Consider the following 13,302-nt stretch of genomic DNA (forward strand, 5'->3'; position numbering starts at 1 on the left):
TTAATTTATTTGGGAGTTTTCTACAGCCTTTGCTTTTTACTATATTTTAAATTACTATGTATGTTTTTCTAAAGTGTTTTTAATTTTATGTGAATTTGCAGGTATTTAAAAAAACAGTATTGGTTAGTTTATTATAATTTTATGATTTTGCATTATAATCCTGAACAGATCATTAATGAATGTAAATATAAATTGAGTTGTCATTACATTTTCGATCACATTTTCATATTTATTAATATTTGTTTGTACAGTAACTACTGATCTTTTATCATACAATGATATACTGTCATATTGCTAATAACTTATTAATGAAAGTGCTACTAAAACCTTTGCTTGTGGCTATTATGACATGCAATCTTTGTTTGTTTATTTTCCAGGTATAGGTGAGCATGCCATTTGGCATATGTTGTTTAGTGGGAGAGGTTCTCTCAGTAACTTGTATATTTTGTTTCTAACAAGAGATTCAAAATATTTGATCATGATGGAGCTCAACGTAAGCTTCAATTCCACATCTAACAGCACTGCTGTGGGTTCAGAACAGATTGCTCCTGCTGTAGTTCTGGGTTTATGCTGTTTGGTGGGTTTGCCAAGTAACATCGCAGTAATCATCAGCATTGCTCGTGACTGGAACACAAATTTGAGCTTTACCTTAAGTCTAATGCTAAACCTTGCTGTCTCTGATGCTTTGACTCTTTGTTTGGCTCCTGTCGTGCTGTGTGGAATACTGTTTGGATGGAAACTTGGCCTTTGGTCTTGTAGGATCCTGTTCTTCTTGGGTCACTGGAGTCTGTATGTTGGTGTCCTGACGGTCACCTCCATGAGTGTGCAGCGCTATCACAATGTCATCAAGTCAAGGGTCACTAACAGGAAGCTACTGCACAGACTGGAAAGGCGACACAGACACCTTCATCTGACCGGCATCTGGATTCTAGCCTTTGTTTTTGCCCTACCAATACTTTTCACTCAAGGACTCAAAGACAAGGATGGATTGCAAAGATGTCAGAGGACAATGGAGTCGCGGTCTGTAGAAGTGGCTGTTTTGCTTCTTGAGATCCTGTTGGGGTTTGTTATTCCATTTTTGATCATGTTAACATGTTATCTCTGTTTGCACAAAGGCTTGAGCCAAAAAGCCAAGAGCTCCAGTCTGACTAGAGTTCCACAGGACCAGAAACCCAGAAATCAGGGGGCAAACGTTAAGACTTACAAGAAGAGACTTGTGGTCAGCATCGTTTTGGCTTTCTTTCTGTTTTGGACTCCTGTGCACATCATCAATGTGATTGATATAGTTACTACTCTGTCTAAAACTTCTCATCCAGACGTTCATTCCCAACTGAAGTCCTTCCGTAGAGTTTATGGTGATACAAGCAAGACTCTGGCTTTGCTAAACTGCTGTCTGGATCCTTTTCTCTATGCCGTCTCTTCAGGAAATATTCTTAAATTTATCAGAAAGAAATAATTGATGTTCTTGTGTGTTTTGCAGTAGATGAAAACATGCTGTTGATGGAGAAACAATATTCAAAATTAATCTGACTGCATTTCATACAAGCATTCATTCTTACATGATACAAAATTATTGATTTAGTTTCATGAGAGACCAAATTATCCCAGAGTATGGATAACCAGAATTCTATATTTTGGTAATATGGGCCTTGGAAAAAACTAAATAGGTTTCTTGTGGTTTGGCTGCATTTAGTTATTGTTCAAATTGAAGACAATTGTACTTACTTTTTTGCATACATATGCCAAAACACATGCAATTTGTTTGTCAATAAGAAATTAAAATATGTTGTGAACCAGAAACTAATTGTTCAGAAATCTGATCTTATTGTGATTGAGAAAAAATCAATCACAATAAGATGTCCTAAGTGATTGAGAAAAACTGTAAAACTTGGAATAAGAACATCCTATAAGAAGTGATATATTACCATGGCGTTATATATTATTATGGGCTTAATAAGAAGATTTTTAATGTTTTTTTATTTAAAAAAATAAGCATATGAGGTAAATGTTTGCAGCTTGCAAAAGAGGCTAGTAAAAGGAAGAACAGAAGAGAACGAAACGTCTGAAAACCACAAACCAGAAGAATATAGCTATTTTAGAAATAAGCTAAACATAATGCAAATAGAAGGCTTCAACAATACGATCGATTAACAACCAGCAATAATGTACAGTATGTGAAAAATGTTAACCTATTCTATTACACCCAATAAACAAAATAATGAACGTTTAAAATAGCATCATATGACCCCTTTAAAGATGAAGTGTGAGTTCATAATGTTGTCTCTGTATCTTTTATTTGAATTGCATTGTTTGGTTTAGAAAAAAAATATATATATAGCGAGTCAAAGGGGAGCTTTAATTAATTAATGATTCAGATAAGAGCTTAGCTGTGGTTTTAGTTTACAGAGGTGGAAGGAGTCAACATAGCCCCTGTTCTTCAAGCAGTCATAACTTAGATTCATCATTTTCCAGACCAAAACAATTTTTGATTATGGAGCTAAGATTAGGCTTCAATTCCACATCTAACAGCACTGCGGATGGGCGGCCGGAGCGCGTTAGGTTTTTTTTGTTAGAGCGGTGTCGTGTTAGCGGCCCCTAAGTTAACTAATGATCTTTGCAACGGAAGTGAATCAGTCAAGACTATCTTTAGCTGGACAATAACTTTGTCCTAGAGCTGTGATAAAGCCTAAACAATCTGTAATGGTAATTTCTATTATCACTGTAAAGCTGCTTGGAAAAAATCCATACTAAAAGCGTTTTATAAATGAAGGTGACTTGACTTGACTTGAGTTCAGAACAGATTGCTCCAGCTGTAGTTCTGGGTTTATGCTGTTTGGTGGGTTTGTCAAGCAATATCGCAGAAATCATCAGCATTGCTCGGGAGTGGAACAGAAATCTGAGCTTTACCTTAAGTCTAATGCTAAACCTTGCTGTCTCTGATGCTTTGACTCTTTGCTTGGCTCCTGTCGTGCTGTCCGGAATACTGTTTGGATGGAAACTTGGCCTTTGGTCTTGTAGGATCCTGTTTTTCTTGGGTCACTGAGTCTGTATGTTGGTGTCCTGACGGTCACCTCCATGAGTTTTAAAACAAAACCGCTTTCTGTTTGAACAAGCCCTGAAGCAGAAATGGCCAAATACGTATTTCCATCATGTCTAGACTTTAGGTTTATGCTAATGTACTATGGATTATGTAGACTAAGTAAGATAACCATCTCAAGTGAAAGTAAACAAGATACCACCCATATTAGTCAGGATAGCCTACCACAATGAGCAGAAAACTGAAAAAACAAATAACCTAGCATATTAAAATAAAAACTAATTTAAAAAATGCAAAACTATAATAACCCTTGTTCTGGATCCTAACCTTGTTCCAGATCCTTTTCGCGGTTAGTGTAGTAAGTAGAACCCCCATTGTTTATTTCACAGGTACAAATTCAAATAATTATTATTTTTAAGTTGTCTGCAAACAAACTTGAGATCAGTTAGCTTTAATAATTCTGTTGTAAAAAGCAGCAGGAATGCAATATTTTTTATCTGTGCTCTTCTAAAGGAACACGTTTAAAACTTGAATTAATAAAGGCTTATTATAAACATCAACTCACTGAGAGTTATGTCTTGTTTACATTTATTTAATGATTTAGAATTTCTTTAATTGGAAAAAAATAAAAAACGCGTTCATGCTAGAAATAGAACCGACGCCTATTTTTCACGTGACACGCAAGCGTGTTGGAACCGATGAACGACAAAAAAAAGATGTTCATATGTCATTTTGACACGAATACATATTAATAAAGGACATTTTTATGTTTGAAAGTCTATAGGTTTTGACATAAATGCAGATATAAATATAATTTAAAATAATAAATTTTCAAATATTGCACCTTTCAATACAGAATGAAATATTCTGTAGCCTATTTTGCCGTCTATACTGCCGACGTTGTGTTTGCTGTATCAGTAGGCTATATATTTATGATTATATAAACATATACACACACACATATATATATATATATATATATATATATATATATATATATATATATATATATATATATATAAATGTATGTGTGTATATGTATGTGTGTATATGTTTATATAATCATTTTTAGATGACTTAAACCACAAGTGACATAAATGAATGAATGAATATGAATGAATGAATAATTCAAGACAAGAAAATTCTGATTTCATGATCAATATACCTGCCAACAACTGCTGTTGTGTCTGCCAGCGTTTAAGTCATGCGCATAATCTAGACACCTCGCGAGTGCATAGACAATTCGTTCTCAACTGCGCATAGTCACGGTATCGGTTTTTGTTGGAGAAAATAGCCGCAGGGGAACTTAACCTTCTAGGTGTAAGGGTAGCAGTTTGAATAAATAATGAACATAGCAGTTTGAACTCTTCTCCACTTTATTATACCACACATCAGATCACTAACTCCAAAAACCAGTGACACTCCGGTACCAAGTGCGCACTACCCATTCCTATCTACGGCAAGCCCCGAGGGGAAAAATAGATTGCATACACACAACGAGTGCCAGTACATCATTACCAGTATAATAGTAACATACTTTTTTGGATTCTGTCATTTACAATCCAACAAAGTCTGTTACAATAATAATAATAAAAAAGATTTTGAGGACAGTTACACTGTATTGAGACAGTTGAGAAATAATAATAATATTTTTACAGTTTTCAACAATAATTGTCATTGTTGAACCCTTGCTCTTATTATGTTTCTGATTTCTCAGTTTTGTCATTATTTTTTGCAAATAATTTATTTTATATGTTTTGAGACAGTTTGTTTTAAGAAAGAGTTAGTAAAAGAGTAAAGTAAAAGTTAAACTTTTTTATTTAAGTAGGCATCTATTTTTTATTAAGTATTTATTTTGTATTAATACATAACCTCACTGTATTCATTTATAATATATCATTATTGCGTGACATTTGTGTCAATAATTGTCAAGCACAGGTGACTTCGTGTAGTGGGAGAGGGCCCCCAAATCAAATTCTGCTTAGGGCCCCCAAAAGGCTCGGGCCGGCTCTGGACATATGTAGTAGATTGTCGATCTGAATGGCGATCCTCTTAAGGCTTCTGTTTTTCTAATGTTGTTAGGACTGATGTTTGGACTGTTATCGTGTCATATTTTTATTTCTTCATTGGGCACGTGCAGGCCTATCCCCCTTTTTCCTTTATCATATGTGGGTATATACAGTATGATTGTAGACTCTCGTAGACGGATTGTAGACGGACTTTTGACTTCAGCTCTGCGTCTTCTAAGGGACCCACCACCCCCCCCCCCCTGCCTCGGGCCCTTGGTACTCGGTACCCTTTTTCCCCCCGCTACCACGCCCCTGCACTGTGATGAAGGTGAATTTGTAAGATTCATAACATAAGATTGTTTACAGATAAACTGAGTAACATACAATCAAGCACCTTCTCACAACTGCATTCCAGACACAAGATAATATAACACACACACACACAAAACATGTATAACAAATACAGATAGATACAACATAAAGACATAGGTAAACATATGTAGAGCATATAACAACAAATCAAACGTGAAACAACTGAGCAGGTAGAGTTCACGGTGAACATAGGAACAAAGTTTAGGCAGAGGGTAAAGCTAGGTATAAAAATAGATCCTCTAAACTTTTTAACCTAAAGTTAGATTTGGCGAAATTAAACAAAACATCTTTCAACTGCAGATAGGCCTATTGCTTATTTATCGTCTCCACCCTGGCTCACTAACAGTAACGTTATACCAGTCGGCACCAAAGTTACACTGTCATAGCTAAGCCAGTGTAACGTTAGTTCCCTTTCGAGAGGTTTCTCCTATTGTATCTCCTATCTCCTAAGTAGCTTACGCTATGGGAAAACTCCTTTTTTCGAGAATATTGAAGTCTTTATGTAAAACGCATTGCAGCTGCACAGCAGACAGCATAGAGCGAAGGAGCTCGGTCATTGGCTGTGCTGCGGCAACTTGCTCGAACCAATGACAGGGCGACTCTGAATGCGCGACCAATGAGCGCGCCTCGCGCCCGCGCGCGTCTGAGCCCGCCAAGATGGGCGTGGCCAAGAGCTATATATTATATTATTACATTATTATTACCAGTCATGAGAGTTCTTTAGATTTAATCTCCTTCAGCGAACACCTTCTTCGCTGAATCCTCCGGATTATTGAAAGCCTTCGCCGCCGTGGAAAAGCATACCAGCGGGATTGCTACGAGGACGTTGGCATCTTCAGCCGCCTTCGAACGCCATCCTACTGAGCCATCCGGCGCGCTACATCTGTTCGCCCCGCGACATGTGGAAAAGAGCAAAATTCTGAGGCGTTGTTTCAAATGCCTTCCTGCGCGTCGTGCAGAGACCTTCTTCCGGACGGGGATCATCACATCATCTGCGCCCTCTGCCTGGGGCGGAACCACGCAGAAGCTGCTTTGACCAAGGGTGGATGCCCGGAATGTGACGACCTGGGTCTCTCCGCACTGCGGGCTCGCTTCGCCGCTATCGCCGCGAGCGAGCCCATCGCCGACACCCCTCTGTTTGAGCCGCGTGTTAAGAAAAAGCGCCGCTCACAGAAGCTTCCTGAACCTGAGCTCAGTGACGTCATGCCGAGCCAGTCTCCGGGTGCTTCACCGCCGCTCTTGTCGTCCCCACCGCCGGTTCAGTTCACTCAGCCGGACCCACACCCCTCTAACAGAGCGGTGGGCCTTGTGACTTTCGGCGCGTCCGAGGACGACGGGGGAGTAGATGACTCTTTGTCCATCGACGCTGCATCTGACGACTGGCCGGGCTCCACTTTCGACCCCGCCCCGTCGACGCTAACTAACACGAGTGGGGGCTCCTCTATGGATACAGAGATTGTCCGCATCCTCTCGAAGGCCGTGGAGGACCTCGGGCTCTATTGGTCTTCTCCCGAAGAACCAACCCGAAGCCAACTGGACGAGTGGTTTCTGCAGGGGCGCCAGCAGGCCCCTCGGCAAAGGCCTTCTCCTTTCTTCCCGGAAGTTCACGACAGACTCACCAAGTCATGGAAAGCCCCCCACTGAAGCCTTCTTTTTCTTCGTCGCTCTCCTCTGTGGACGGCGCGAAGGAAAGAGGCTACGAGGGAACGCCGCACCTCGAGGAGGCCGTGGCCAATCATCTCTGCCCGCCCTCCACCACCGGATGGAAAGCCAAGGTTTCCCACCCCTCGAAGCCCTGCCGCACTACTTCGGCTCTCGCTGGTCGCGCCTACGCCGCCGCCGGCCAAGCTGCGTCAGCGCTACACTCAATGGCGGTACTTTCAGTGTTCCAAGCCAAGCTTCTCCGCTCCCTGGACGAGTCTGGCCCGGAACCCGGAGCCTTCAAGGACCTGCACAGCGCGACTGACATAGCCCTGCGAGCCACGAAGGCCACCGCGGAGTCTATTGGCCGCGCCATGGCTAATTTGACTGTTCTCGAGCGCCATTTGTGGCTGACTCTGACGGAGATGAAGGACGCGGATAAGGCCCCGTTTCTCGACGCTGTTTGGACCGGCAGTTAAAAGTTTCGCCGAACACTTCACTGAGGCCCAGAACGCTTCACAAGCTATGCGCCATTTCCTGCCTAAACGCTCCAGCTCATCGCAGAGCAGACAGAGGCCGCCACAGCCGCAGCGGGCTAGAGCAGCCCCCACCGCCTCTCAGCCCGCGCCTCAGACTGACGCTCGACGCCGCTCGCGCTCCCACAACCGCAAGCCGCCTCCTGAGCGACGGGGTCCTCGGCCCAAGATTGTGCTGAACCCTGAGCCTCAAAAGCCTTCCTAGCCACAGGAATTTGAAGAGAGAGTGCGTGTCTCGCAAAAGCCGGACCACTCTCTCTGCAAAATCTCAAACATTACCCAGTCCCCGTACAGGCGGCTGGAAATGTCTATACAGCAGTCAATGGGCCAGTCACAGAGCTCGCTCACCTGCAAACAAACGCCGTTTTTACGGCGACACACAGAAAACACAAAAATAGTCTTTTTCTGCCTGTGTCACTAAGGGTTCACATGTCCACAAAGTGTGCATTCCCAGATACTGTCAAAACAGTGCCAAATTCATTCCCAGCTCAGGCTGCACGCCCCATGAATGTAGATCACGTGCCTACGGTCATGTACGCACCACTACACACAAGCACTGTTCACACAGTTATGAATTCATCCCCAGTAAAAGCGGGAAACATTATAAAAGTGACGCGTGTGCCTACCACTGTCTATGCACCCCCACTTATAAACACTGTCCCTACAATGTCAAACACAACCCCAGCTCAGGCTGCGAGTCTTACAGACATAGCGTGCGCTGTTGTAATCACACACGCGCCCATTCACTCAGCTGCTCAGCGCGCGCGCGCCTCTGAGAGCTACGAGCTCAGGCGATTCGCTGGCCGGGTCCCTACGTCACAGCGGCCCGCCCCTAGCCAGTATTCAGCCCATATCTGTACACGCAGCGGCATGGGAAAACATTCCAGATATGCGGAAATGGGTGTTGAATATAATAAAGCACGGATACTCGCTCCAGTTCGCTCGCAGACCACCACGTTTCACGACTGTGGTCGAAACGAAAGTGAAAAAGGAGTGTTCTACGCACCGAGGTGCGCAAATTAATAGAAAAGGGCGCTGTGGAAACTGTTTCCCCCTCTATGAGCGGGGCAGGTTTTTACAGCCGCTATTTTCTCGTCCCGAAAAAGGATGGCGGTCTCCGCCCCATCCTAGATCTCAGACACCTGAACAAAGCACTAATGATTCGCTCGTTCAGAATGTTAACAACCAAACATATCCTCGCGCAAGTACGCCCAGGAGATTGGTTTCTCTCAGTGGATCTGAAAGATGCTTACTTTCACATTCCAATAGCGCCTCATCACAGGCCTTTTCTGAGATTCGCTTTCGAGGGACAGTCTTACCAGTACACAGTACTTCCGTTCGGCCTGTCCCTCGCTCCCCGTACATTCACGAAATGTATGGATGCAGCACTTTCCCCCTTGAGACGAAGGGGAGTGCGAATACTGAATTATCTCGACGATTGGCTGGTCCTAGCACAATCAGAGAGTCAGTTAATAACACACAGATCTTGGATTATCAGCCATCTAGAATGCCTGGGTCTAAGAATCAATTTTGCAAAAAGTATACTATCTCCCAGCCAGAAGATTTCTTTCCTGGGAATAGTTCTAGACTCGATGCAAATGACAGCTCGTCTCTCATCAGAGCGCGCGCTCACCATCCGGCGCCTTGCAACATTATTCAGGGCGGGCGCGCGCGCCCCGGTCAAGCGGTTTCAGAGGATGCAGGGTCTCATGGCCTCAGCATCGGCCGTACTCCAGCTAGGATTGTTGCATATGCGTCCTCTCCAACGCTGGCTCAAGAGCCGCGTCCCTGCTCAGAGCGAACCACATCTGTATAAAAGCCCTGACGCACTGGAAAGCCGCCGACTGGTACCAGTCAGGCGTGAGTCTGGGTGTGAACACAAGGAGAAAGATGATCACAACAGATGCCTCCAAAATAGGTTGGGGGGCCCTTTATGAGGGCAGGCCTGTCTCCGGCTTTTGGTCAAACCCAGAAAAGCGCCTACACATAAACTGTCTGGAGATGAAAGCAGTCGCTTTGGCTCTCAGAGCCCTGCTTCCACATCTAAAAAACGAACACGTCCTGGTCCGAACGGACAACATGACGGTAGTGTCGTACATAAATCGCCAGGGTGGATTCAGGTCGAGCTCCATGCATTCAATGGCCAGGAGACTCATCTTATGGTCCCAGCACAACTTGCGCTCGCTGAGAGCAGCGCATGTGCCAGGCGCGCTGAACCAAAGGGCAGACATGCTATCCAGAGACAAGATTCTCCCAGGAAAATGGGCTCTCAACCCGCTGACGATTCAGTGGTTATGGAAAATATTTGGCGAGGACGGAGGTCGACCTCTTCGCCTCCAAGGAGAATGCACACTGCTCTCTTTTCTTCATGAAAAGCACGGACGCGCTCGCCCAGAGCTAGCCGAGCCGCCCCTTATATGCTTTTCCCCCGATCGCGATGCTGCCACAGGTCATCAGTCGGGTCAGAGAGGAGAAAAACGCAGTGCTCCTGATAGCCACACTCTGGAAGAACCAAACATGGTTTCCAGAATTGATGCAAATGCAATCTGCACCACGGCCGATTCCACTGAGGCCAGACCTCCTCAGTCAGGCCAGCGGGATGATATTTCATCCCCGCCCCGATCTGTGGGCCCTTCATGCATGGCCCCTCAACGGGTTCCCAGGAACCTCACGAGTGGAGAGCTAAAAACCATCGCTGAGGTGCGGGCGCCCTCCACGAGACGCTTATATGCCCAGAAATGGAAAGTGTTCAGTGACTGGTGTAACGCAGAGGGCCTGAACCCTGAAACATGCGAGATTACGAACGTACTCGCTTTTCTACAAGGGCTTCTGGGGGCGGGCCGCTCCCCCTCCACGCTCAAAGTATATGTGGCGGCCATCACAGCGTCACACGACCCTGTGATGGAACGTCCATTGGGAAGAAACAACCTAATTATTCGTTTCCTAAGGGGCGCTAGGAGGATGAACCCTTCACGCCCCCCCTCAGTGCCGATCTGGGACCTAGCTACTGTCCTTGACGCCCTTAAAGGGCCCCCGTTCGAACCACTCCGAACCGTGCACCTTAAGCAGCTCTCGCTCAAAACTGCGCTCTTGCTGGCACTCGCCTCGGTCAAGAGAGTGGGCGATCTGCACGCGCTTTCGGCAAGCGCTGCCTGCTTGGAATTCGGACCTAACGACTGCAGGGTCGTCCTTAGGCCAAAACATGGGTATATTCCTAAAGTGCCCACCACTCCCTTCAGAGCACAGGTTATCTCCCTAACTGCGCTATCGTCTCCAGCAGACGAACACGACGCTAACCTACTCTGCCCCGTTAGGGCTCTCAGAGTGTATTTGGAGCGTTCTGCCCTATTCAGACAGACAGAACAACTGTTTGTATGCTTTGGCGGCCGTACGAAGGGTTCCGCCGTTTCAAAGCAGAGAATCTCTCACTGGATAGTTGAGGCTATAGCTCTGGCTTTTGAAGCCAAGGGACTTCAATGCCCCTGGGGAGTCAAAGCACACTCCACCAGGAGTGTGGCTTCTTCCTGGGCGTGGTCGAGCGGGATACCGATCGAGGATATTTGTGCGGCGGCAGGCTAGGCCTCACCGTCCACATTTATCAGGTTTTACAACCTACAGGTCCCGACATTGCATTCCAATGTACTATCAGCATGATGCTAGTAGAACTATGAGTTCGTATCTAGATTATGTATGTGCTTGTGTCACACTGAGCGCCTTCTGGCCGCTCTTTACTTTTTTCCCATATATAAAGCTCGCCTCTGCCGGCTAGTTGGATGATAACTTTGCTTTTTAGCTCAGGCACCTGCCTCTGGCTATCATAAGGCGAAGTTCAGCACGCACGGCGTTTTGCATGGTGTTCCCATAGCGTAAGCTACTTACGCAATAGGAGAGACCTCTCGAAAGGGAACGACTCGGTTACTAACGTAACCTCGGTTCCCTGAGAGGAGGGAACGAGTATTGCGTAAGCTACCGTGCTTGTGCTTGGTTAGTTCGCTTCAGTCGTTTTAACCTAAAGAACTCTCATGACGGGGTGCCCAATATATAGCTCTTGGCCACGCCCATCTTGGCTGGCTCTGACGCGCGCGGGCACAAGGCGCGCTCATTGGTCGCGCATTCAGAGTCGCCCCTTCATTGGTTCGAGCAAGTTGCCGCAGCACAGCCAATGACCGAGCTCCTTCGCTCATTGCTGTCTGCTGTGCAGCTGCAATGCATTTTACATAAAGACTTCAATATTCTCGAGAAAAGGAGTTTTCCCATAGCGTAAGCTACTTACGCAATACTCGTTCCCTCCTCTCAGGGAACCGAGGTTACGTTAGTAACCGAGTCGTTATGCTACGTAACGTTAGGTAGCTGTATTAGGTAGCTACGTGTGCTAGTGATACATGCTTCATGAAAAAATAAATGCCATCAAAATGAAAAAAGCAAGATTACCTGTCCAGCAGAAATAAAGTCATCATGGAGTCACTTTCAGCCCCTTGAGATCCCTCAGTTGTCGCCACCGCTGGAAAAGCCACGCCGATAGACTCTCGTATGATTTCTTTATTTATGCAAAGACTTTTTGTTCATAGCCTTTTCAAATACTGTCTTCCTTTTTTTAACTTGTTTGACTTCGCTGCCTCTATATGCAGGTAACGTTACTGAGAATTTTGACTGTTCTTTCTCTGCGATAATTGTAATTATTAGCTTCCGTGCCTCTTCAAACGGGTGCTCGCATTTGGGCTGCTCCTGTATCAGCAGAGGTGGTTTCCATGGTAGCGAGGGAGAGTGACAGTCGCGAATGGAATAATGAGCTGTGTTTATTACAGTCCTGAGAGGATTACAGACACTCGATTTTTATAATTTCTTTTCCAGAGTACTTACATTTTAATTATGCATTGATATATAAATAGAGTTTAAACAAATTTGGAAAAAAGTATTTTTGGGGATTCCTACCTAGCCTGCCTTTAAGATTCAGACCACTGTAATCAATATCTGTCTTTGGAAAACAACTTGTGCTTAAATTTACAGCTATCGCAACCAGGTGGCGCCCTTTTTGTTCTGAAATTGGGCACTCCTCAGACAACTCGTAATTAAGTATACAGGTGATATTATCAATTTAAATTAATTTTGAAAAAGTAATAAATGAAAAAGGAATCTTGCAGCAGCATTTTGCACTAACTGAAGACGAGCAATTTGAGACTTGCAGTGAAGTGAATTTCAGTAGTCTAAACGTGAGGTGATAAAAGCATGAACAATCTCTTTTTTATGAGTTTTATGATTAAGGAAAGGTTTGACTTTAGACCACAGACGAAGTTGATAAAAACTTGAACTTGAACTTTTAAAATACAAGTACAATGTAAAAACATGTATGTACACAAAAAGTGCATTGTATCAAATTATTTCATTATTTCAATGTTAGAAGATAATAGTTTAGGACACACTTAATATAAAGTGGGACCCAGTTTATTTATTTATTTTCAGTATATACTTGTGTGCGGTCATGTATGCAGCCATATATCAAGGTGGGCCTCACACAGCAGGGGAACATTCACAGTTTCATTGGACATTTATCTACTTTGTCCATCATAGAAGGCTTTAATAAAATAGCTGACAAAGATACATTGACAGGTGACACTGCAATGACTCCCCTTTTAAATGTCTAATTTAACCTATTTTCATTGACATCAATTCTGAATTAAAATAGTAATACATATGTTAACAAACTGAC

Source organism: Siphateles boraxobius, unplaced genomic scaffold, assembly GCF_051911475.1.
Source record: "Siphateles boraxobius isolate OS27281-9 unplaced genomic scaffold, OSU_SipBor_1 31, whole genome shotgun sequence".
In the NCBI taxonomy this organism is placed as follows: Eukaryota; Metazoa; Chordata; class Actinopteri; order Cypriniformes; family Leuciscidae; genus Siphateles; species Siphateles boraxobius.